This window comes from Hylobates moloch, unplaced genomic scaffold, assembly GCF_009828535.3.
Source record: "Hylobates moloch isolate HMO894 unplaced genomic scaffold, HMol_V3 SCAFFOLD_14, whole genome shotgun sequence".
In the NCBI taxonomy this organism is placed as follows: domain Eukaryota; kingdom Metazoa; phylum Chordata; class Mammalia; order Primates; family Hylobatidae; genus Hylobates; species Hylobates moloch.
The window spans coordinates 85,960,640-85,981,136 of NW_026652289.1; the positions used below are offsets into that span (position 1 = coordinate 85,960,640).

General features: G+C 58.1%; 1 long non-coding RNA gene and 11 other non-coding genes across 13 annotated transcripts in view; all 12 read left to right on the top strand.

Annotated features, from left to right (window-relative positions):
- Positions 1–1,899: 1,899 nt before the first annotated feature.
- On the top strand, positions 1,900–1,981 carry LOC116482721 (small nucleolar RNA SNORD115). The gene has a single exon (XR_004251993.1). It is a non-coding gene; the product is annotated as a small nucleolar RNA SNORD115 (small nucleolar RNA).
- A 1,817-nt stretch (positions 1,982–3,798) lies between these two features.
- On the top strand, positions 3,799–3,880 carry LOC116482702 (small nucleolar RNA SNORD115). Its single transcript, XR_004251974.1, has one exon. It is a non-coding gene; the product is annotated as a small nucleolar RNA SNORD115 (small nucleolar RNA).
- Positions 3,881–5,402: 1,522 nt separating this feature from the next.
- LOC116482740 (small nucleolar RNA SNORD115) lies at positions 5,403–5,483 on the top strand. The gene has a single exon (XR_004252011.1). It is a non-coding gene; the product is annotated as a small nucleolar RNA SNORD115 (small nucleolar RNA).
- Positions 5,484–7,289: 1,806 nt separating this feature from the next.
- LOC116482723 (small nucleolar RNA SNORD115) lies at positions 7,290–7,371 on the top strand. The gene has a single exon (XR_004251995.1). It is a non-coding gene; the product is annotated as a small nucleolar RNA SNORD115 (small nucleolar RNA).
- Positions 7,372–9,127: 1,756 nt separating this feature from the next.
- Positions 9,128–9,206, top strand: LOC116482738 (small nucleolar RNA SNORD115). Its single transcript, XR_004252009.1, has one exon. It is a non-coding gene; the product is annotated as a small nucleolar RNA SNORD115 (small nucleolar RNA).
- A 1,803-nt stretch (positions 9,207–11,009) lies between these two features.
- Positions 11,010–11,091, top strand: LOC116482726 (small nucleolar RNA SNORD115). The gene has a single exon (XR_004251998.1). It is a non-coding gene; the product is annotated as a small nucleolar RNA SNORD115 (small nucleolar RNA).
- Positions 11,092–11,931: 840 nt separating this feature from the next.
- Positions 11,932–12,012, top strand: LOC116482739 (small nucleolar RNA SNORD115). The gene has a single exon (XR_004252010.1). It is a non-coding gene; the product is annotated as a small nucleolar RNA SNORD115 (small nucleolar RNA).
- Positions 12,013–14,580: 2,568 nt separating this feature from the next.
- Positions 14,581–14,662, top strand: LOC116482712 (small nucleolar RNA SNORD115). Its single transcript, XR_004251984.1, has one exon. It is a non-coding gene; the product is annotated as a small nucleolar RNA SNORD115 (small nucleolar RNA).
- Positions 14,663–16,458: 1,796 nt separating this feature from the next.
- On the top strand, positions 16,459–16,540 carry LOC116482714 (small nucleolar RNA SNORD115). Its single transcript, XR_004251986.1, has one exon. It is a non-coding gene; the product is annotated as a small nucleolar RNA SNORD115 (small nucleolar RNA).
- A 1,665-nt stretch (positions 16,541–18,205) lies between these two features.
- Positions 18,206–20,497, top strand: part of LOC116482007 (uncharacterized) — a 33,543-nt gene continuing 31,251 nt past the window's right edge. For both annotated transcript variants that reach the window (XR_009209901.1, XR_009209902.1), the window contains exons 1-3: positions 18,206–18,295; positions 18,663–19,478; positions 19,864–19,907. This is a non-coding gene — a long non-coding RNA (uncharacterized LOC116482007). The remainder of the gene's footprint in view (positions 18,296–18,662; positions 19,479–19,863; positions 19,908–20,497) is intronic.
- LOC116482733 (small nucleolar RNA SNORD115) lies at positions 18,338–18,419 on the top strand. Its single transcript, XR_004252004.1, has one exon. It is a non-coding gene; the product is annotated as a small nucleolar RNA SNORD115 (small nucleolar RNA).
- Positions 19,535–19,616, top strand: LOC116482716 (small nucleolar RNA SNORD115). The gene has a single exon (XR_004251988.1). It is a non-coding gene; the product is annotated as a small nucleolar RNA SNORD115 (small nucleolar RNA).

The following is a 20,497-nucleotide window of genomic DNA, read 5'->3' on the forward strand; positions in this document are numbered from 1 at the left end:
GGCAAGGCCACTGTATTTTGGGCTGGAGTCCTTGAGGCCCTGAAGGACACCTTCGGGGTGCCCAACCCTGTCTCTGCGCTCCTCTGTGTGGCAGCCCAGGCTCCTTGTGCAGGCTTGGTGTCGGCACTCTGGTTCCCTGGGGGCGGGGCACGTTGGCGGCTCCTCCCTGAGCATCCGTTCTCTGTGTCTTTCAGTGAGCTCTTCTACCCAGGCAGGCCCCTGGCTTTCAGCGGCATAGGTGAGTGGATCTTGCTGGGGTCACGGGCCAAGAGCCAGGCCACGGGGGGGGGTCGCTGAGGGTCACTCTTCAGGCCACGAGGGTTTCCTTAGGGAGCTGACCTGAATCCCCACCAGAGATGGATGGTTTCTCCAGGAGGGTGGCTTCCTTGGTAATTGACCCCAAGAAGGACGCCTTCTCTGAAACCCTGCAGGGGTAACAGAGGTCCAGGCAGCAGAGAGTTCCTTCAACCCAATGCAGTGCAGCAACTTGCTGCCTTGATGCTCCCCATCCCTGGAGAAAGGTGGGCATATGGCCCATGGAGTTGAGTTGCAGAGATTTAAGGATCGCACAGGACTTATTGCCCTAAATGGGACCGACCCTGTTGAGCAATGTGCCATCCCATGGTACCTCTTTGGGCACTTGGTGCATGGGTCAGGCCTGGAGCACTGCCCAGGCCACATGAGGGGTCTACTGGGTCTCCAGGGGCCACGGGTGTTACGCAGGAGCTCTCCGTCCCCAAGGCTTGCAGGGGGGTAGGGTGTGGGTGATCGAGGTTATGGAGTCAGGCCGTGAAGATTCAAGGATCGGGCCCAACCCATGGCCCTGATGGGACCGACCCTGTTGAGCAATGGGCTATCCCACTGGTGCCTCCTTGAGCCTGATGGGGGTGGTGCAGCCTCATTGGGTTTGGGTCAAGGCTGAGCTCTGGCCATCACCTGGTGTTTGGCCCTGGGAATCGTGGGCTTTGGGCCAAGGGTGCAGCCTGTGTCCCACTGGAGGTCACCCCTACCAGAAGTGGAGTGGATGGAACGGTGGCATCCTGTGGTGGAAGACCCACTGTTAAGGGTCCTGTCCTGGCAATTTGATGCCCAGGCTACTTCTGAGCCATGGAGTCACCTCCAGGGTGGCAGGGTCTTGAGCCAAAGGAAAGGAGAGCACATCATATGGCCTCTGATTGGCCAAGCATGGCCCAGCTCTGTGTTTGGGAGGTGTGCGGTGCATGAATGGGGACGCACCAGAGAAGGCATGTGTCCCTGTGGCCCCAGGATGTGATTTCTGGTGTGTGCTTATAGAGGGTGCCCAGATGGGTTCATTTAATGCCCAGGGGCAGGCCATGTGACTGCCAGGTCTGCAGTGGTATGTGGCATCCAGGCCAGCCTCCTTGATTTGCTATGAACTGGTTGGTGCCTGTGGCCCTGCCCAGTGGTCCTGATGCAGCCCAGATTCGAGCAGGGGATTTGGCGTGGGCAGTGGAGGTGCTCCAGGGTCCTGCACTAGGGTGCAGCCTGGGCGTTTTGCTCGAACCCCTTGACCCGCCTGCCCTGTCCTTCCAGGGTTCAGTGGCCAAGGGTTCCTCGCATGCATGACCGTCACTGTTTTACATGGATCTCATCTCATGAGTCCATGGAGGGAAAGCATGTGTGAGTCAGCACCCACTGCCCACTTTCCTGCATGGAGGCATGAGGCCTTGTTTGGACACCTGTCCCCCACCCCTCCAGATGGTGACCCCAGAGGAAGACTTGGGTTGGGCCTGCTGGCTCTGGGCTCAGCCCCTGGTGAGCTGAAGCTCAGGCCCTTCCTGGCACCCTGGTCTGCTGCACTGAGCTGCGGTGAGCCCATCTGGGTCCCACTGGATGCATGGGTGGTGGGGCGGGGGGGGGGGGGTGATGCCCTGGGCTGGGTTGATGATGAGAACCTTATATTGACCTGAAGAGAGGTGATGACTTAAAAATCATGCTCAATAGGATTACGCTGAGGCCCAACCTAGGTGAGAATTTTGGAAGAAGATGCTGGGATCCGGAATTCCCCGGAATGGCCAATGTATTTTGGGCTGGAGACCTTGAGGCCCTGAACAGCATCTTGTAGGGGCCCAACCCCTTCTCTGTGCTCCTCTGTGAGGCAGCCCAGTCTCCCTCTGTGGGCTTGGTGTTAGTGCTCCGGTTCTGTGAACCCCCATTTTCCCCTCGTGTCTTTCAGTGAGTTCTTCCAACCAGGTGCAACCCCCTGGCATTGACCAGCATAGGTGAGTGGTCCTGCTGGGGTCATGGGTCATCAGTCAGGCAGTGTGGGGTCACCGAGGGTCAGCCTTTGAGACAGGAGGGTTTCCACAGGCAGCCGACCTGAATCCACACCATGGAGGGGTGGGCTGGTCCTCCAAGAGGGCTGTTTTTTTGGGAATCGGACCCAAGGAGGATACCTTTCCTGCAGCCCTGCAGGGTTGATGGTGGTCCAGGCAGGAAAGGGTTCCTTCAGTCTTATGCAGGGCAGCTCCCAGCTGAGTCTCAGTGCACTGGTCTGGCCTTGAGGACTGACCAGGCCACGTGAGGGGGGCCACAGGGGCTTTGGGATGCCATGGGGTCACAAAGGAGCTCCCCATCCCTGGAGAAAGATGGGCATAGAGCCCATGGAGTTGAGCTGCAGATATTTAAGGATCACACAGGATTTATTGCCCTGAATGGGACCGACCCTGTTAAGCAATGTGCCATCCCATGGTACCTCTTTCAGCCTGGATGGGGTGGTGCTGTTTCCCTAGGTTTGGGTCAAGGCTGAGCTCTGGCCAGTGCCTGGTGGTGCTACAGTCCAGCCATGGACTTGTTAGCTTTAGGCCAAGGGATCAGCCCACGTCCTGCCGGGGATCTCCCATTCCTTGTGGCTGGAAGTCACCCCTTCCCCATTGGCAAGTGTCAGGAAGGGTGGCCTCCTGAGGTGGAAGGCCTGCTGTTGAGGGTCTTGTCCCTGGAATATGCCACCCATGCTGCTTCTGAGCCATAGGGTTACCTCCAGGGTAGCGGGTCTTGGGCCCAAGGAAAGGAGAAGTCACCATGTGTCCCCCGATTAACCAAGTGTGGCCCTGCTCTGTGTTTAGGTGTGTGGAGCATGGATGGGGACCCACCAGAGAAAGCATGTGGCCCTGGGACCCCAGGTTGCGATTTCCAGTTCATGCTGGGTAGGGCACCTGGTTGGGTGCCCACAATGCACAGGGGCAGGCTATGTGACTGCCAGCTTTGCAGCAGCATCTGGCATCCAGGCCAGCCTCCTTGGTTGGCCGTGAACTGGTTGGTGGCCCTGGCCTCTGCCCAGTAGCTCTGTCGTGATCTTGGAGTCATGTGGGGGAGCCGGCATGGGCAGTGGAGGTGCTCATGGGACCTGCAGTAGGACACAGCCAGGTCTTCTTGCCCAAGCCCAGTGACCCACCTGCCCTGTCCTTCCAGGGTTCAGTGGTTGAGGGAGTACAGGGTGCCTTGTGTCTGTGACGAGCCAATGTTCTGCATGGATCCCATCACATGGATCCATGGAGGGCGAGCGTCCCTGAGCTGCCACACCCCACCTTCTGTCTCCATGGAGGGTTGAGGTTGTGTTTGGATGCCTGTCCTACTCCTGTTTCCCCAGGTATTGAGCCTGGAGGAAGACTTGAATTGGTCCCAATGGCCCCAGGGCAGCATCCATCAGCTAGGTGCCCAGCCCCTGGTGCACTGAAAATTGGGCACTTCCTAGCACCCTGATATGCTGCACTGAGCTGTGGTGAGCACATCCGGGTCCTGCTGGATGCATACGCTGGGAAGGGGGTGCTCTGAGTTGGGTCAATGATGAGAACCTTATATTGTCCTGAAGAGAGGTGATGACCTAAAAATCATGCTCAATAGGATTACGCTGAGGCCCAGTCTAGGTGAGAGTTTTGGAAGAGGATGCTGGGATCCTGAGGTCCCCTGGTAGGGCCATTGTATTTTGGGCTGGAGACCTGGAAGCCCTGAAGGGCATCTGGGAGTCCCAACCCTGTCTCTGTGCTCCTCCATTGAGGCAGCCCTGGCTCCCCGTGTAGGCTTGGTGATGGCCCTCCTGTTCCCTGGGGGCGGGGCACATGGGCGGCTCCTCCCTGACCCCCATTCTCTCCTGTGTCTTTCAGTGAGCTCTTCACCCCAGGCGGGCCCCGTGGCGTTGACCTGCATAGGTGAGTGGATCCTGCTGGGGTTGTGGGCCACGCATCAGGCTGCATGGGGTCACCAAGTATTAGCCTTCAGGACAGGAGGGTTTCCTCAGGGAGTCGACCTTAATCCCCACCTGTGGAGAGATGGGTTTGTCCTCTAGGAGGGCAGCTTCCTGGGGAATCAGGCCCAAGACGATGCCTTCCCTGAAGCCCTGCAGGGGTGACGGTGGTCCAGTCTGGAAAGGGTTCTTTCAGTCTCATGCAGGGCAGCTCCCAGCTGACACTTGGTGTAAGAGTCTGTCCTCGAGGACTGCCCAGGACAAATTAGTGGGACAACAGAGGCTCCCGGGTGCCACAGGGATCACTCAGGGGCTCTCCGTCCCTGGAAATGGGTGGGCAATCAGGCCCATGGGGTGGGGCTGCGGAGATTCAAGGATCGTGCCCCGCTTATGGCCCTGAATGCAAATGACCCTGTTGAGCAATGGGTCACACCAGTAGCTCCTTCTTGAGCCTGGTTGGTGGTGGCTCGGCTTTAACTGGTTGGGTCAAGGCTGAGCCATGACTGGTGCTTCGTGGTGCTGCAGGCCAGCCTTGGGACTCATGGGCTTTGGGTCAAGGGTGCAGCCCGCCTGCTGCTGGGGGTCACCCCTTCTTCGAGGTCGGTGGCGGGAAGGGTCATGTCCTGAGTTTGGAAGGCCCCCTCATGAGGGACCTGTCCTGGGAATTTGTTGCCCAGGCTGCTTCTGAGCCATGTGGTCACTTCCAGGGTGGCGGGGTCTTGGGCCCAAGGAAAGGAGAGGGCACCATGTGGCTCCTGATTGGCTCAGTGTGGCCCAGCTCTGTGTTTGACAGGGGTCTGTGGTGTGGATGAGGACCCACCAGACAAAGCACGTGGCCCTGGGCCCAGGCTGTGATTTTTGGTGCGTGCTTGGAGAAGGATCCTGGGCAGGCATTCTCCCCATACAGGGGCAGGCTGTGGGACTGCCAGGTCGTCAGCAGTGCCTGGCATCCAGGCCAGCCTCCTTGGTTGTCTGTGAGCTCGTTGGTGGCCTTGGACCCTGCCCAGGGGTTCTGTTGTGGTCCAGAGTCATGCAGTGGAGCCAGTGTGAGCAGTGGAGGTGCTCTAGGGGCCTGCTATATGGCACAGCCAGGGCATATTACCCAAGCCCTCCTGGTGCCCTGGTCTCCTGCACTGAGTTGTGGTGAGCCCATCCGCATTCCCGTGATGCCTGTGTGAGGAGGGGGTTGCCCTGGGTTGGGCTGATGATGAGAAACTTACATTGTCTGAAGAGAGGTGATGACATAAAAATCATGCTCAATAGGATTATGCTGAGGCCCAGCCTAGGTGAGAATTTTGGACGAGGATGCTGGGAATTATGAGTTCCCTGGCAGAACCACTGTATTTTAGGCTAGAGACCTGGAGGCTCTGAGGGCATCTAGAGGGCACCCAACCCTGTCTCTGCACTCCTCCTTGAGGCAGCCCAGGCTCACTATATGGGCTTGGTGTAGGCACTCCTGTTACCCGGGGGCGGGGCACTTTGGCAGCTCCTTCCTGAGCCCCCATTATTCCATGTGTCCTTCTGTGAGCTCTTCTGCCCAGCAGACCCCCTGGCATTGACCAGCATAGGTAAGTGGATCCTGCTGGGGTCATGGCCCATGAGCCAGGCTGTGTGGGATCTCCAAGCATCAGTCTTCGGCTGCAAGAGTTTTCTCAGGAACTGTCCTGAATCCCCACTTGGAATAGGTTCTCCAGGAGGGCGGCTTCCTTGGGAATCAGACCCAAGGAGGATGCCTTCCCTGAAGCCCTGCAGGGGTTGCGGTGGTCCAGACAGTAAAGGATTTCCTCAGCCCCATGCAGGGCAGTGTCCTGCTAAAGACTCAGTGCTCAGGTCAGGCCTCTAGGATGGCCAGGCCACACGCAAGTGGCCACAAGGGCTCTGGGGTGCCAAGGGGGTCTTGCAGTGGCTCTCTGACCTTGGAGAGGTGTGTGTGATTCAGCTCATGGGGTCGGGCCTCAGATTTGCAAGGGTCTCTCCAAACCCGTGGCCCTGAATGGGACTGACCCTATTAAGCTATGGGCCATCCCAGTGGCACCTCTTTGAGCCAAGTGTGGGGTGGTGCTGTTTCCCTGAGGGTGTGTCAAGACTAGCTCTGGCTGGCATCTGAGGGTGCTGCAGTCCGGCCCTGGGATTGGTGGTCTTTGGGCCGAGGGTACAGTCCATGTCCCACTAGGGGATCACCCTTCCTTGTGGACAGTGACAGGAAGGCTGTCCTCCTGAGGTGAGGAGACCTGCTGTGGAAGGGCCTATCCCAGAAATTTGCGGTCCAGGCTGCTTCTGAGCCATGGGGTCACCTCTAGCAGGGCAGGGTCTTGGGCCCAAGGAAAGGAGAAGACATCATGTGTCTGCCGATTGGCTGAGTGTGGCCCCACTCTGTGTGGGAGGTGTTGTGTGGGCATGGATGGGGACCCACCAGAGAACACATGAGGCCCTGGGACCCCAGGCTGTGATTTCCCGTATGGTGTGGAGCGGGGCCTGGGTGCTCGCCCTCCACACACAGGGGCAGGCTGTGCGAATGCCAGATTGGCAGCAGTTCATGGCATCTGGGTCAGCCTCCTTCATTGGCTGTGAGAAGGTAGGTGGCCCTGGCCCACACCCAAGGGACCTGGAATTGTGAGAGGCAGGGGGCATGGGCAGTGGAGGTGCTCAAGGTGCCTGCAGTAGGGCATAGCCAGGGCATCTTGCCTGAGCCCAGTGACCCACCTGCCCTGTTCTTCCAGGGTTCAGTGGTGGGGAGGGCCAAGGTTCCCCCGTGTCCATGACACGTCAGTGTTTCACATGGATCCCATCACATGGGTCCATGGTGGGAGAGCAATCGTGAGCTGGCATCCCCCAGCCCCTTCCTGCATGGATGCGTGAGGTTCCATTTGGACACATGTCCACCTCCTGTCCCCCAGATGGTGAGACTGGAGGAAAACTTTCATTGGGCCCGCTGTCCCGGGGCGAGTGGTCATCAGTCAGGTGCCCAGCCCTTGGTGCGCTGAAGCTCAGGCTCTTCCTGTTGCCCTGGTCTCCTGCACTGAGCTGTGGTGAGCACATCCGGGTCCCGCTGGATGTATGTGTGTGGAGGGGGGTGCCCTGAGTTGGGTCAGTGATGAGAACTTTTTACTGTCCTGAAGAGAGGTGATGACTTAAAAATCATGCTCAATAGGATTACGCTGAGGCCCAGCCTAGGTGAGAATTTTGGAAGAGGACACTGGATCCCGAGGTCCCCTGGCAGGGCCACTGTATTTTGGGCTGGAGTCCTCAAGGCCCTGAAGGGCACTTTGGGGTTACCCAACCCTGTCTCTGTGCTCCTCTGTGTGGCAGCCCAGACTCCTCATGCAGGCTTGGTGTTGGCACTGTGGCTCCCAGGGGCTGCGGCAGGTTGGTGGCTCCTAACTGAGCTCCTGTTCTCCCCTGTGTCTTTCAGTGAGCTCTTCTGCCCAGGCGGGCCCCTGGCCTTGAGCAGCATAAGTGAGTGGATCCTGCTGGGGTCATGGCGCATGAGCCAGGCCATGGAGGGGTGCTGAGGGTCACACTTCAGGCCACGAGAGTTTCTTCAGGGAGCCGAACCTAAATCCCCACAGGGGACAGATAGTTTCTCCAGGAGGGCAGCTTCCTTGGAAATCAATCCCAAGAAGGATGCCTTCTCTGAAGTCCTGCAGGGGTAATGGAGGTCTAGGCAGGGGAGGGTTCCTTCAACCCAACACAGTGCAGAGCCTAGCTGAGACTTGGTGCACAGGTCAGGCCTGGAGCACTGCCCAGGCCACATGAGGGGCTCTGCTGGGTCTCCGGGGGCCATGAGTCTTATATGTGAGCTCTTCTTTCCCGAGGCTTGCAGAGGGGTTGGGTGTGGGTGATCAGGCTTAGGGAGTCAGGCCGTGAACATTCAAAGGTTGGGCCACACCCATGGCCCTGAATGGGGCAGACCCTGTTGAGCAATGGCCATCCCAGTGGTGCTTCCTCGAACCTGTTGGGGGTGGTGCCACTTCAGTGGGGTTGGGTCAAGGTTGAGCTCTGGCCGGCAGCTGGTGGTTGGTCCTGGGCATCGTGGGTGGCATCCTGTGGTGGAAGGCCCACTGTCAAGGGACCTGTGCTGGCAATTTACTGCCCAGGCTGCTTCTGAGACATGGGGTCACCTCCAGGGTGGCAGGGTCTTGAGCCAAAGGAAAGGAGAAGATATCATGTGTCCCCTGATTGGCTGAGCATGGCCTGGCTCTGTGTTTGGGAGGTGCATGATGCATAAATGGGGACCCACCAGAGAATGCACATGGCCCTAGGGCCCCAAGGTGCGATTTCTGGTGTAGGCTTGTAGAGGGCACCTGGACAGGTGCATTCCACACCCAGGGGCAGGCTATGTGCTTGCCAGTTCTGCAGCTGCACATGGCATCCAGGCCAGCCTCCTTGGTTTGCCATGAGCTGGTTGGTGGCCCTAGCCCTGCCCAGTGCTCCCAGTGTGGCCCAGAGTCATGTGGGGGAGTTTGCGTGGGCAGTGGAGGTGCCCAGCGTCATTCAGTAGGGTGCAGCCTGGACGTCTTGCTGGAATCCCATGACCCGCCTACCCTTTCCTTCCAGGGTTGAGTGAAAGGGAGGGCCAAGGGTTCCTTGCGTGCATAACCATCACTGTTTTACATGAGTTCCATGTATTGAGTCCATGGAGGGAGAGCATCTGTGAGCCAGCACACCCTGCGCACTTTCTTGCATGGAGGCATGAGGCCATGTTTGGACACCTGTCCCCCACCCCTCCAGATGGTGACCCAGGAAGAAGAATTGCACTGGGCCTGCTTGGCCCCGGGCCAGTGTCCCTCAGCCAAGTGCTCAGCCCCTGGTGAGCTGAAGCTCAGGCCCTTCCTGGTTCCCTGGTCTCCTAAACAGAACTGTGGTGAGCCCATCTACGTTCCAGTGGATGCATGCATGGTTTGGGGGGTGGTGCCCTGGGTTGGGTTGATGATGAGAACCTTATATTCTGAAAAGAGGTGATGACTTAAAAATCATGCTCAATAGGATTACGCTGAGACCCAGCCTAGGTGAGAATTTTGGAAGAGGATGCTGGGATTTTAAGGTCCCTGGCAGGGCCACTGTGTTTTGGACTGGAGACCTCCACTCCCTGAACAGCATCTCGTGGGGGGGCTCTACCCTGTCTCTGCATTTCTACATGAGGCAGCCCAGGCTCCCTTTGTGGGCTTGGTGTTGGCTCTCTGGTTCCCCAAGGTAGGGCACCTTGCTGGGTCCTTCCTGAGCCCCCATTCTCCCCTTATGTCTTCTGTCTTTCAGTGAGCTCTTCAGCCCAGGTGGGCCCCCTGACATTGATGCGCATAGGTGAGTGCATTCTGCTGGCGTTATGGGCCGTGAGTCAGGCTGCGTGGTGTCACTGAGGGTCAGCCCTCGGGAAAGAAGGGTTTCCTCAGGGAGCTGACCTGAATCCCCACCAAGGAGGGATGGTTTCTCCAGGAGTCTGGCTTCCTTGGGAATCAGACCCAAGATGATGCCTTCCCTGAAGCCCTGCAGGGGTGACAGTGGTCCAGGCAGGAAAGGGTCCCCTCAGTCCCATGTAGAGTGGCGCCCAGCTGAGACTTGGTGTTCGGGTTTGGCCTCAAGGACGGCCCAGGCCACATTAGGGGGGTCACAGGAGCTCTGGGGTGCCACAGGGGTCACACAAGAGCTCTCTTTCCCTGGAGACCGGTGCTTGAATGGACCCATGTGGTCAGGCCACGGAGATTTCAAGGATCGCACCCCAACCATGGCTTTAAATGGGAACGACCCTGTTGAGTAATGGGCCATCTCAATGGTGCCTCTTTGAGCTTGGTTGGGGGCAGCGCTGTTTCCCTGGGTTTGGGTCAAGACTGAGCTCTGGCCAGCACCTGGTGATGCTGCCGGCCAGCCCTTGAACTTGTGGGCTTTGGTCCAAGTCGGCAGCCCACGTCTTACTGGAGGTTACCCTTTGCATGTTCATGGGTGGCTGGAGGAGTGGATTCTGAGGTGGGAAGACCCGCTGTCGATGGTCCTGTCCCGGGAATTTGCCGCCCAGGCCTTTTCTGAGCCATGGGGTCACCTCCAGCGTGGCAGAGTCTTGGGCCTAAGGAAAGAGAGGATACAGTGTGGCCCAGGTTTGGCCGAAGGTGGCTTGACTCTGTTTTGAGGACCCGTGTGGGACATGGATGGGGACCTGCCAGAGAAAGCATGTGGCCCTGGGACTCCAGGCTTCGATTTCAAGTGTGGCTTGCAAAGGGAGCCTGGGCACGTGCCCACCATGCCAGGGGCAGGCTTTGCAACTTCCTTGTCTACAGTGGCACATGGCTTCTGGGCTAGCCTCCTAGATTGGCCATGAGCTGGTTGGTAACCCTGGTCCATGCCCCATAGTCCCAGGGTGGCTCTGGGATCGTGCAGGGCAACTGGCATGGGCAGTTGAGATGCTATTAAGGCCTGCAGTAGGGCATAGTCAGGGCATCTCGCCTGAGCCCAGTGACCCACGTAACCTGTTTTATCAGGGTTAGGTGATGGGGAGGGTCAAGGGTGCCCCATGTCCGTGATAGGCCTGTGTTCCGCATGGATCCCATCACATGGGTATCCCTCACCCCTTCCCTGCATGGAGGCGTGAGGCCCCATTTGGACACATGTCCTCCTCCTGTCCCCTGAGATGGTGAGCCTGGAGGAAGACTTGTGTTGGGCTCAATGTTCAGGCCAGTGGCCCAAAGCCAGGTGCCTGGCCCCTGGTGTGCTGAAGCTCGGGACCTTCCTAGTGACCTGGTCTCCTGCACTGACCTATGATGTGTACATCTGGGTCCCGCTGGGTGCCTGCACAGGAAGTGGGGTGCCCTGGGTTGGGTCGATGATGAGAACCTTATATTGTCCTGAAGAGGGGTGATGACTTAAAAATCATGCTTAATAGGATTACGCTGAAGCCCAGCCTAGGTGAGAATTTTGGAAGATGGTGGAATCCCGAAGTCCCTGGCAGGGCCCCTGTATTTTGGACTGGAGACCTGGAGGGCCTAAAGGGCATCTGGGGGGCCCAACCCTGTCTCTGCACTCCTCCGTGAGGCAGCCAGGCTCCCCGTGTGGGCTTGCTGTTGGTGGTCCAGTTCCTTGGGTGGGGCATGAGGGCAGCTCCTCCCTGAGTCCCCCTTCTCCACGTGTGTCTTTCAGTGAGCTCTTCCACTCAGGCAGGGCACCCTGGCATTGAGCGGCATAGGTGAGTGGATCCTACTGGCATCATGGCCATGGGCGAGGTTGTGTGGAGTCACTGAGCATCAGCCTTCAGGACAGGAGGGTTTCCTCAGGGAGCACATTTGAATGCCCACCAGGGATGGAAGGGTTGATTCTCAACGAAAGTGGCTTCCTGGGAAATTGGACCCAAGGAGGATACCTTCCCTGTCCTTTCAAGGACTGGTGGCTGAGAGAGCACAGTGTGCCCTGCGTCTGTGACAGGCCAGTGTTCCACATGGATCCCATCACCTGGGTCCATGGAGGGCGAGCATCCCTGAGCTGCCACACCCCACCTTCTGCCTCCATGGAGGGGTGAGGTTGTGTTCGGATGCCTGTCCTACTCCTGTTTCCCCAGATGTTGAGCCTTGAGGAAGACTTGCATTGGACCCATTGGCCCCAGGCCAGCGTCTGTCAGCCAGGGGTCCAGCCCCTGATGCACTGAAGATGGGGCCCTTCCTGGTGCCCTCATCTCCTGCATTGAGCTGTGGTGAGCACATCCATGTCCCATTAGATGCATATGTGGGCAGGGGGTGCCCTGGGTTGGGTCAATGATGAGAACCTTATATTGTCTGAAGAGAGGTGCTGACTTAAAAATCATGCTCAAAAGGATTATGCTGAGGCCTGGACTAGGTTAGAATTTTGGAAGACGATGCTGGAGTTATGACTTCCCCAGCAGGACTACTGTATTTTGGGCTAGAGACCTGGAGGCTCTGAGGGCATCTGGAGGGTGCCCAACCCTGTCTCTGCGCTCCTCCATGAGGCAGCCCAGGCTCACTATGTGGGCTTGGTGTTGGCGCTCCTCTTACCCGGGGGCGGGGCAGTTTGGCGGCTCCTTTCAGAGCCCCCAGTCTCCCCTGTGTCTTTCAGTGAGCTCTTCTGCCCAGCAGCCTCCCTGGCAGTGACCAGCATAGGTGAGTGGATCCTGCTGGGGTCATGGCCTACGAGCCAGGCTGTGTGGGGTCACCAAGCATCAGCCTTCAGCTGCAAGAGTTTCCTCAGGAGGTGACCCAAATGTCCACTTGGGATGGGTTCTCCAGAAGGGTGGCTTCCTTGGAAATCGTACCCAAGGAAGATACCTTCCTTGAAGCCCTGCAGGGGTTGTGGTGGTCCAGGCAGTAAAGGGTTTTCTCAGCCTCATGCAGGGCAGTGCTCCACTGAGACTTAGTGCTCAGGTCAGGCCTCTAGGATGGCCAGGCCACATGAGGGGGGCCACAAGGGCTTTGGGGCACCAAGGGGTTCTTGCAGGGGCTCTCCAACCTTGGAGAGGTGTGTGCAATTCAGCCCATGAGGTCAGGCCGTGGATTTTCAAGGATTGCACCAAACTGTGGCCCTGAATGGGACAAACCCTAATAAGCTATGGGCCATCCCAGTGATGCCTCTTTGAGCCAAGTGTGGGGTGGCGCTGTTTCCTAAGGGTGAGTCAAGACTAGCTCTGGCTGGCACCTGATGGTGGTGCAATCCCACCCTGGGATTGGTGGGCTTTGGGACATGGGTACAGCCCGTGTCCTATCGGGGTCACCCCTTCATTGTGGACAAGTGGTGGGAAGCATGTCCTCCTGAGGTGGGAAGGCCTGCTGTGGAAGACCCTGTCTCAGAAATTTGCTGTCTAGGCTGCTTCTGAGCTATGGCGTCACCTCCATGGTGGTGGGGTCTTGGGTGAATGGATCCTGCTGGGATCATGGGCCATAAGCCAGGCCGGGGTGGGGTCCCTGAGCATCACCCTTCGGGTCATGAGGCTCCTAAGGGAGCCAACCTGAATCCCCACCAGGGATGAATGGTTTCTCCAGGAGGGAGGTTTCCTTGGAAGTCAGTCCCAAGAAGGACACCTTCCCTGAAACCTTGCAGGGGTAACAGAGGTCCAGGCAAGAGAGGGTTCTTTCAACCCAACACTGCAGATCCTAGCTGAGACTTGGTGCACAGGTGAGTCCTGGAGGACTGCCCAGTCCACATGAGGGCATCCACAGGGTCTCCACAGCCAGGAGTCTTATACGGGATCCCTCTGTCCCTGAGGCTTGCAGAGGGGTTGGGTGTGGGTGATCTGGCTTACGGAGTCAGGCCGTGAACATTCAAGTGTCGGGAACCACTCATGGCCCTGAATGGGACCGACCCTGTTGAGCAGTGGCCATCCCAGTGGTGGCACCTTGAGCCTGGTGGGGGTGGTGCTGCCTCAGTGGGGTTGGGTCAAGGCTGAGCTCTGGCTGTCACCTTGTGGTTGGCCCTGGGAATCGTGGGCTTTAGGCCAAGGGTGCAGCCTGTGTCCCACTTGAGGTCACCCCTACCTGAAGCGGAGTGGCCGGAAGGGTGGCATCCTGTGATGGGAGACCCACTGTCAAGGATCCTGTGCTGGCAATTTGCTGCGCAGGATGCTTCTGAGTCATGGGGTCACCTCCAGGGTGACAGGGTCTTTAGCCAAAGGAAAGGAGAGGACATTATGTGGCCGCTGATTGGCCGAATGTGGCCCAGCTCTGTGTTTGGGAGGTATGCGGTGCATGAACAGGGACCCACCAGAGAAGGCATGTGGCCCTGGGGCCCCAGGATGGTATTTGTGGTGTGAGCTTATAAAGGGTGCATGGATGGTTGCATTCCATGCCCAGGGGCAGGTTATGTGACTGCCAGGTCTGCAGTGGCACATGGGGTCCAGGCCAGCCTCCTTGGTTTGCCATGAGCTGGTTGGTGGCCCTGGCCCTGCCCAATGGTCCTATTGCAGCCCGGAGTCATGTGGGGGAGCTGGCATGGGCAGTGGAGGTGCTCCAGGGTCCTACAGTAGGGTGCAGCCTGGGCATCTTGCTGGAATCCCATGACTCACCTGCCCTTTCCTTCCAGGGTTGAGTGGCAGGGAGGGCCAAGGGTTCCTCGTGTGCATAACCGTCACTGTTTTACATGGATCTCATCTCATGAGTTCATGGTGGGAGAGCATGTGTGAGCCAACACGCCCTGCCCACTTTGCCCTATGGAGGCCCAAGGCCCTGTTTGGACACCTGTCCCCCACCCCTCCAGATGGTGACCCTGGAAGAAGAATTGCACTGGGCCCACTGGCCCCGGGAAAATGTCCCTCAGCCAGGTGCTCAGCCCCTGATAAGCTGAAGCTCAGGCCCTTCCTGGTGCCCTGGTCTCCTGCACTGAGCTGTGGTGAGCACATCTGGGTCCCAATGGATGCATGCATGTGTTGGGGGGTGGTGGTGTCCTGGGTTGGGTCGATGATGAGAACCTTATATTGTTCTGAAGAGAGGCGATGACTTAAAAATCATGCTCAATAGGATTACGCTGAGGCCCAGCCTAGGTGAGAATTTTGGAAGAGGGTGCTGGGATTTCTAGGTCCCTGTCATGGGCACTGTATTTTGGACTGGAGACCTCCAAGCCCTGAACAGCATCTTCGGGGGGACTCTACCCTGTCTCCACATTACATATGAGGCAGCCCAGGCTCCCTTTGTGGGCTTGGTGTCTGCATTCTGGTTCCCTGTGGTAGGGCAGCTTGCTGGGTCCTTCCTGAGCCCCCGTTCTCCCCTTGTGTCTTCTGTCTTTCAGTGAGCTCTTCAGCCCAGGTGGGCTCCCTGACATTGATGCGCATAGGTGAGTGCATTCTGCTGCCATCATGGGCCATGAGCCAGGCTGTGTAGGGTCACCAAAGGTCACTCTTTAGGCCACATGGGTTTCCTCAGGGAGCCGACCTGAATCCCCACCAGGTTGAGACAGTTTCTCCAGGAGGCTGGCTTCCTTGGGAATCAGACCCAAGACGATGCCTTCCCTGAAGCCTTACAGGGGTAACAGTCATCCAGGCAGGAAAGGGTCCCCTCAGTCCCATGGAGGGCAGCTCCCAGCTGAGACTCAGTGTGCGAGTCTGGCCTCAAGGATGGCCCAGGCCACATGAGGGGGCCACAAGGGCTCTGGGGTGCCACAGGGGTCACATGAGAGCTCTCTTTCCTTGGAGTGGGGTGCTTGAATGAGCCCATGGGGTCAGGCTGCAGAGATTCAAGGATCACATCCCAACGGTGGCCCTAAATGCGACCAACCGTGTTGAGTAATGGGCCATTTCAGTGGGGCCTCTTTGAGCCTGGTGGGAGGCAGGGCTGTTTCCCTGGGTTTGGGTCAAGGCTGAGCTCTGGCCAGTGCCTGGTGATGCTGCAGGCCAGCCCAGGTTCTTGTGGGCTTTGGTCCATTCGGCAGCCATGTCCTGCTGGAGATCACCCCTTGCCTGTTGGTGAGTGGCTGGAAGAGTGGATCCTGAGGTTGGAAGACCTGCTGTTGATGGTCCTGTCCCAGGAATTTACTACTCAGGCTGCTTCTGAGCCATGGGGTCAACTCCAGGGTGGTGGAGTCGGGCTAAGGAAAGAGAGGACACTATGTAGCCCACGGTTGGCCAAGGGTGGCCTGACTCTGTGTTTGGGACATGTACGGGGCATGGATAGGGACCCGCCAGAGAAAGCACGTGGCCCTGGGACTCCAGGCTTCGATTTCAGGTGTGGCTTGCAAATAGCATCTAGGCAGGTGCCCACCATGCCCTGGGGCAGGCTATGCAACTTCCATCTCCACAGCGGCACATGGCTTCTGGGCCACTCTCCTTGGTTGGCCAAGAGCTGATTGGTTCCCCTGGCCTGTGCCCTGTGGTCCCAGAGTGGCTCTGGGATCGTGTGGGGCAGCCAGCGTGGGCAGTGGAGATGCTATCGAGGCCTTCAGTAGGGTGCAGCCCAGATTTCTTGCCTGAACCGAGTGACCCACCTACCCTGTTTTTTCAGGGTTTGGTGACGGGGAAGGCCAAGCGTGCCCCACGTCCATGCTAGGTCAGTGTTCCTCATGGACCCCATCACATGGGTATCCCTTACCCCTTCCCCACATGGAAGCATGAGGCTGTGTTTGGACACATATCCTCTTACTGTCCCCCCCAGATGGTGAGCCTGGAGGAGGACTTGCATTGGGCCCAGTGGACCCAGGCCAGTGGCCATTAGCCAAGTGCCCACCCTGGTGTGCTGAAGCTTGGGACCTACCTGTTGTCCTGGTTTCCTACACTGAGCTGTGGTGAGCACATCCTGGTCCCTCTGGATGCATGCATGGGGCGGGGCGTGCCCTGATTTGGGTCGATGATGAGAACCTTATATTATCCTGAAGAGAGGTGATGACTTAAAATTCATGCTCAATAGGATTACGCTGAGGCCCACCCTAGGTGAGAATTTGGAAGAGGATGCTGGGATCCCGAAGTCCCCAGTAGGGGACTTTATTTATTTATTTTGGGCTGGAGCCCTGGTGGCCCTGAAGGGCATCTGGGGGGTCCAACCCTGTCTCTGTGCTCCTCCGTGAGGCAGCCCAGGCTCCCTGTGTGGGCTTGCTGTTGGTGGTCCAGTTCCCTGGGGTGGGGCACGTGGACAGCTCCTCCTTGAGCCCCCCTTCTCCACTTGTGTCTTTCAGTGAGCTCTTCAACCCAGGTGGGGCACCCTGGCATTCACCGGCAGAGGTGAGTGGATCCTGCTGCCATCATGGGCCATGGGCCAGGACGGGTAGAGTCACTGAGGGTCAGCCTTTGGGACAGGAGAGGTTCCTCAGGGAGCGAACCTGTATCCCCACTGGGGAGGGATAGGTTGGTCCTCCAGGAGGGTGGCTTCCTGGGAAATTGGACCCAAGGGGGACGCCTTCCCTGGAGCCCTGCAGGGATGATGGTGGTCCAGGCAGGAGAGGGTTCCTTCAGTCTCACACATAGTAGCTCCCAGCTGGGTCTAGGTGTTCGAGTCTGGCCTTGAGGACTGCCCAGTCCACCTGAGGGGCCAAAAGGGGCTCTGGGACACTGGGGGGTCACATAGGAGCTCTCCATTCATGGAGAAAGGTGGATGATAGGGCCCATGGAGTCGAGCTGTGGAGATTTAAGGATTGTGCCCAATGTATGGCCCTGAATGAGACAGACCCTGTTGAGTAATGAGCCATTCCATGGGCCTCATTGAGCCTTGAGGGGGGCGGTGCTGTTTCCCTAGGTATGGGTCAAGCCTCGGCTCTGGCTGGTGCCTGGTGGTGCTGAGGTCTGGCCATGGACTCGTCGGCTTTGGGCCAAGGGGTCAGCCTGCTCCCCCTGGAAGTCCCCCCTTTCCCGTGGCTAGAAGTCATCCCTTCCCAATGGGCAAGTGTTGGGAATGGTTGCCTCCTGAGGTTGCAAGGCCTGCTGTCTAGGGACTTGTCCTTGGAATATGCTGCCCACAGTGCTTCTGAGTCATGGGGTCACCTCCAGGGTAGCGGATCTTGGGCCCAAGGACAGGAGAAGATGCCGTGTGTCCCCTGATTAGCTGATTGTAGCCCTACTCTGTGTTCAGGAGGTGAGTGGGGCGTGGATGCAGACCCACCAGAGAAAATTGTGGCCCTTGGACCCCAGGTTGTGATTTCCAGTATGTGCTGGGATAGGGCATCTGGGTGGGTGCCCAACATGCACAGGGATAGGCTATGTGACTGCCAGGGCTGTAGTGGTATCTGACATCTAGGCCAGCTTCCTTGGTTTCCTGTGAATGAGTTGGTGGCCCTGGCCTGTGCCTAGGAGTCCTGGAGTGACCCTGGGGTTGTGTGGGGGAGCCAGTAGGGGCCCAGTGACCAGCCTGCCCTGTCCTTCCAGAGTTCTGTGGCTAAAAGAGCATTAGGTACCCTGTGTCCGTGATGGGCCAGTGTTCCGCATGAAAACGATCACATAGGTCCATGGAGGGCGAGTATACTTGAACTGCCACACCCAACCTTCTGCTCACATAGAGGACTGAGGTTGTGTTTGGACAGCTATCCTACTCCTGTTCCCCCAGATCGTGAAACAGGAGAAAGAGTGGTGTTGGGACCAATGGCCCTAGGCCAGTGTCAGTCAGCCTGGCGTCCAGCCCCTGATATGCTGAAGCTCAGGCCCTGACTGGTGCCCTAGTCTCCTGCACTGAGCTTGGTGAGCCCATTCAGGTACTGCTGGATGCATGGGCGGGGAGGAAGTTGCCCTAGGTTGGGTCGATGATGAGAACCTTATATTGTCCTGAAGAGAGGTGATGACTTGAAAATCATTCTCAAAAGGATTATGCTGAGGCCCGGCCTAGGTTAGAATTTGGAAGAGGATGCTGGGATCCCGAGGTCCCCAGAAGGGACCCTGTATTTTTGGCTGGAGACCTGGAGGCCCTGAAGGGTATCTGGGGGGCCCAGCCTTCTCCCTATACTCCTCTGTGAGGCAGCCCAGTCTCTCTGTGCGGGCTTGGTGTTGGCACTCTGGTTTTCTGGGTGCGGGTGAGGTTTGTGGTTCCTTCCTGAACCCTTGTCCTCCCCTTGATTTTTTCAGTGAGCTCTCCTGCTCAGGTGGGTCCCCTGGCATTGACAAGCATAGGTGAGTGGATCCTGCTGGGTTCATGGGCCATGAGCCAGACACATGGGGTCACTGAGGGCCAGCCTTCAGGACAGGAAGTTTTCCTCGGGGAGCCAACCTGAATCCCTACCATGGAGGGATGGGTTGGTCCTCCAGATGGTGGCTTCCTGGGGAATCTGACCCCAGAAGGACACCTTCACTGAAGCCCTGCAGGGGTGATGGTGGTCCAGGCTGGAAAGGTTTCCTTCAGTCTTATGCGGGGCAGCTCCTTGCTGACATTCCGTGCCTGCATCTGAAATCGGGGACTGCCCTGGCCACATGAGCGGGGCAACAAGGGCTCCAGGGTGCCACGGGGATTATGCAGGGGCTCTCTGTCCCCAGAGAAAGGTGGGCGATCAGCCCCATGGGGTCAGGCTTGTAGGGTTCGGTGGTGGGGAGAGCCAAGGGTTCCCTGGGTCCATTACCATCACTGTTTCACATGGATCCCACCACATGGATCCCATCACCACCTGCCATGTCCTCACGTGGTTCCCTGACAGGGAGGGCCAAGGGTCCCGTGTCTGGGATACAAGGGAGAGCATGTGTGAGCAGGCACCCCTTGCTCCCTTTCCCGCATGGAGATGTGAGGCCCTGTTTGGACACCTGACCCCCGTCCCTCCAGATAGTGAACCTGGAAGAAGACTCTTCTTGGGTCCCCTGGCCCCAAGCCAATGTCCATCAGCCAGATGACAGACCCTGGTGCACTGAAGCTCATGCCCTTCCTGGTGCCCTGGTCTCCTGCACTGAGCTGTGGTGAGAACATCCAGGTCCCGCTGGATGCATGCATGGGGAGGAATGTGCCCTGGATTGGGTCAATGATGAGAACCTTATATTGTCATGAAGAAAGGTGATGACTTAAAAATCATGCTCAATAGGATTATGCTGAGGCCCACTCTAGGTGACAATTTTGGAAGAGGACACTGGGAATCAATGAGGTCCCTGGCAGGGCCACTGTAATTTGGGGTGGAGACCTGGAAGACCTGAAGGGCACCTCATGGGGGCCGAACCCTGTCTATTTACACCCCCATGAGGCAGCCCAAGCTCCGTGTGTGGGCTTGGTGTCGGCGTTCTGCTTTCCTGGAGCTTGGGCATTTTGGCTGCTCTTTCCTGAGCCCCTGTTCTCCCCTGTGTCTTTCAGTGAGCTCTATCACTCAGCAGACTCCCTGGCATTGACCGGCATAGGTGAGTGTCTCCTGCTTGGGTCATGGGCCATGCGCCAGTCTATAAGGTTGCCGAGGGTCAGCATTTGAGCAATGATGGTTTCTCCAGGAGCCGACCTGAATCCCCACCTGGGATGGGTTCTCCAGGAGGGCAGCTTCCTTGTGAATCTGACCCAGGTAGGATGCCTTCTCTGAAGCCCTGCAGGGGTGCCAGTTGTGCAGGCAAGAAAGGGTTCCCTCAGCCCCAGGCAGGGCAGTGCGCAGCAGAGACTCAGTGGTTCGGTTAGGCCTCTAGGATGGGCAGGCCACATGAGTGGGGCCACAAGGGCTCTGGGGCACCACAGGGGCCTCGCAGGGTCTCTCCGACCCCAAAGAGTGGTGGGTGATTTGGCCCATGGGGTCGGGCCCCAGATTCAAGGATCACACCACACCCATGCCCCTGATGGGAACCGACCCTGTTAAGCATTGGGGCATCCCAGGGGCGCCTCTTTGAACCAAGTTTGGGGTGGCGCTATTTTCCTGAGGTTGGGTCGAGACTATCTCCAGCCATCGCCTGATGATGGTGCAGTCCGGCCCTGAGATTCATGGCCTTGGGTGCAGCCTTTGTCCCGC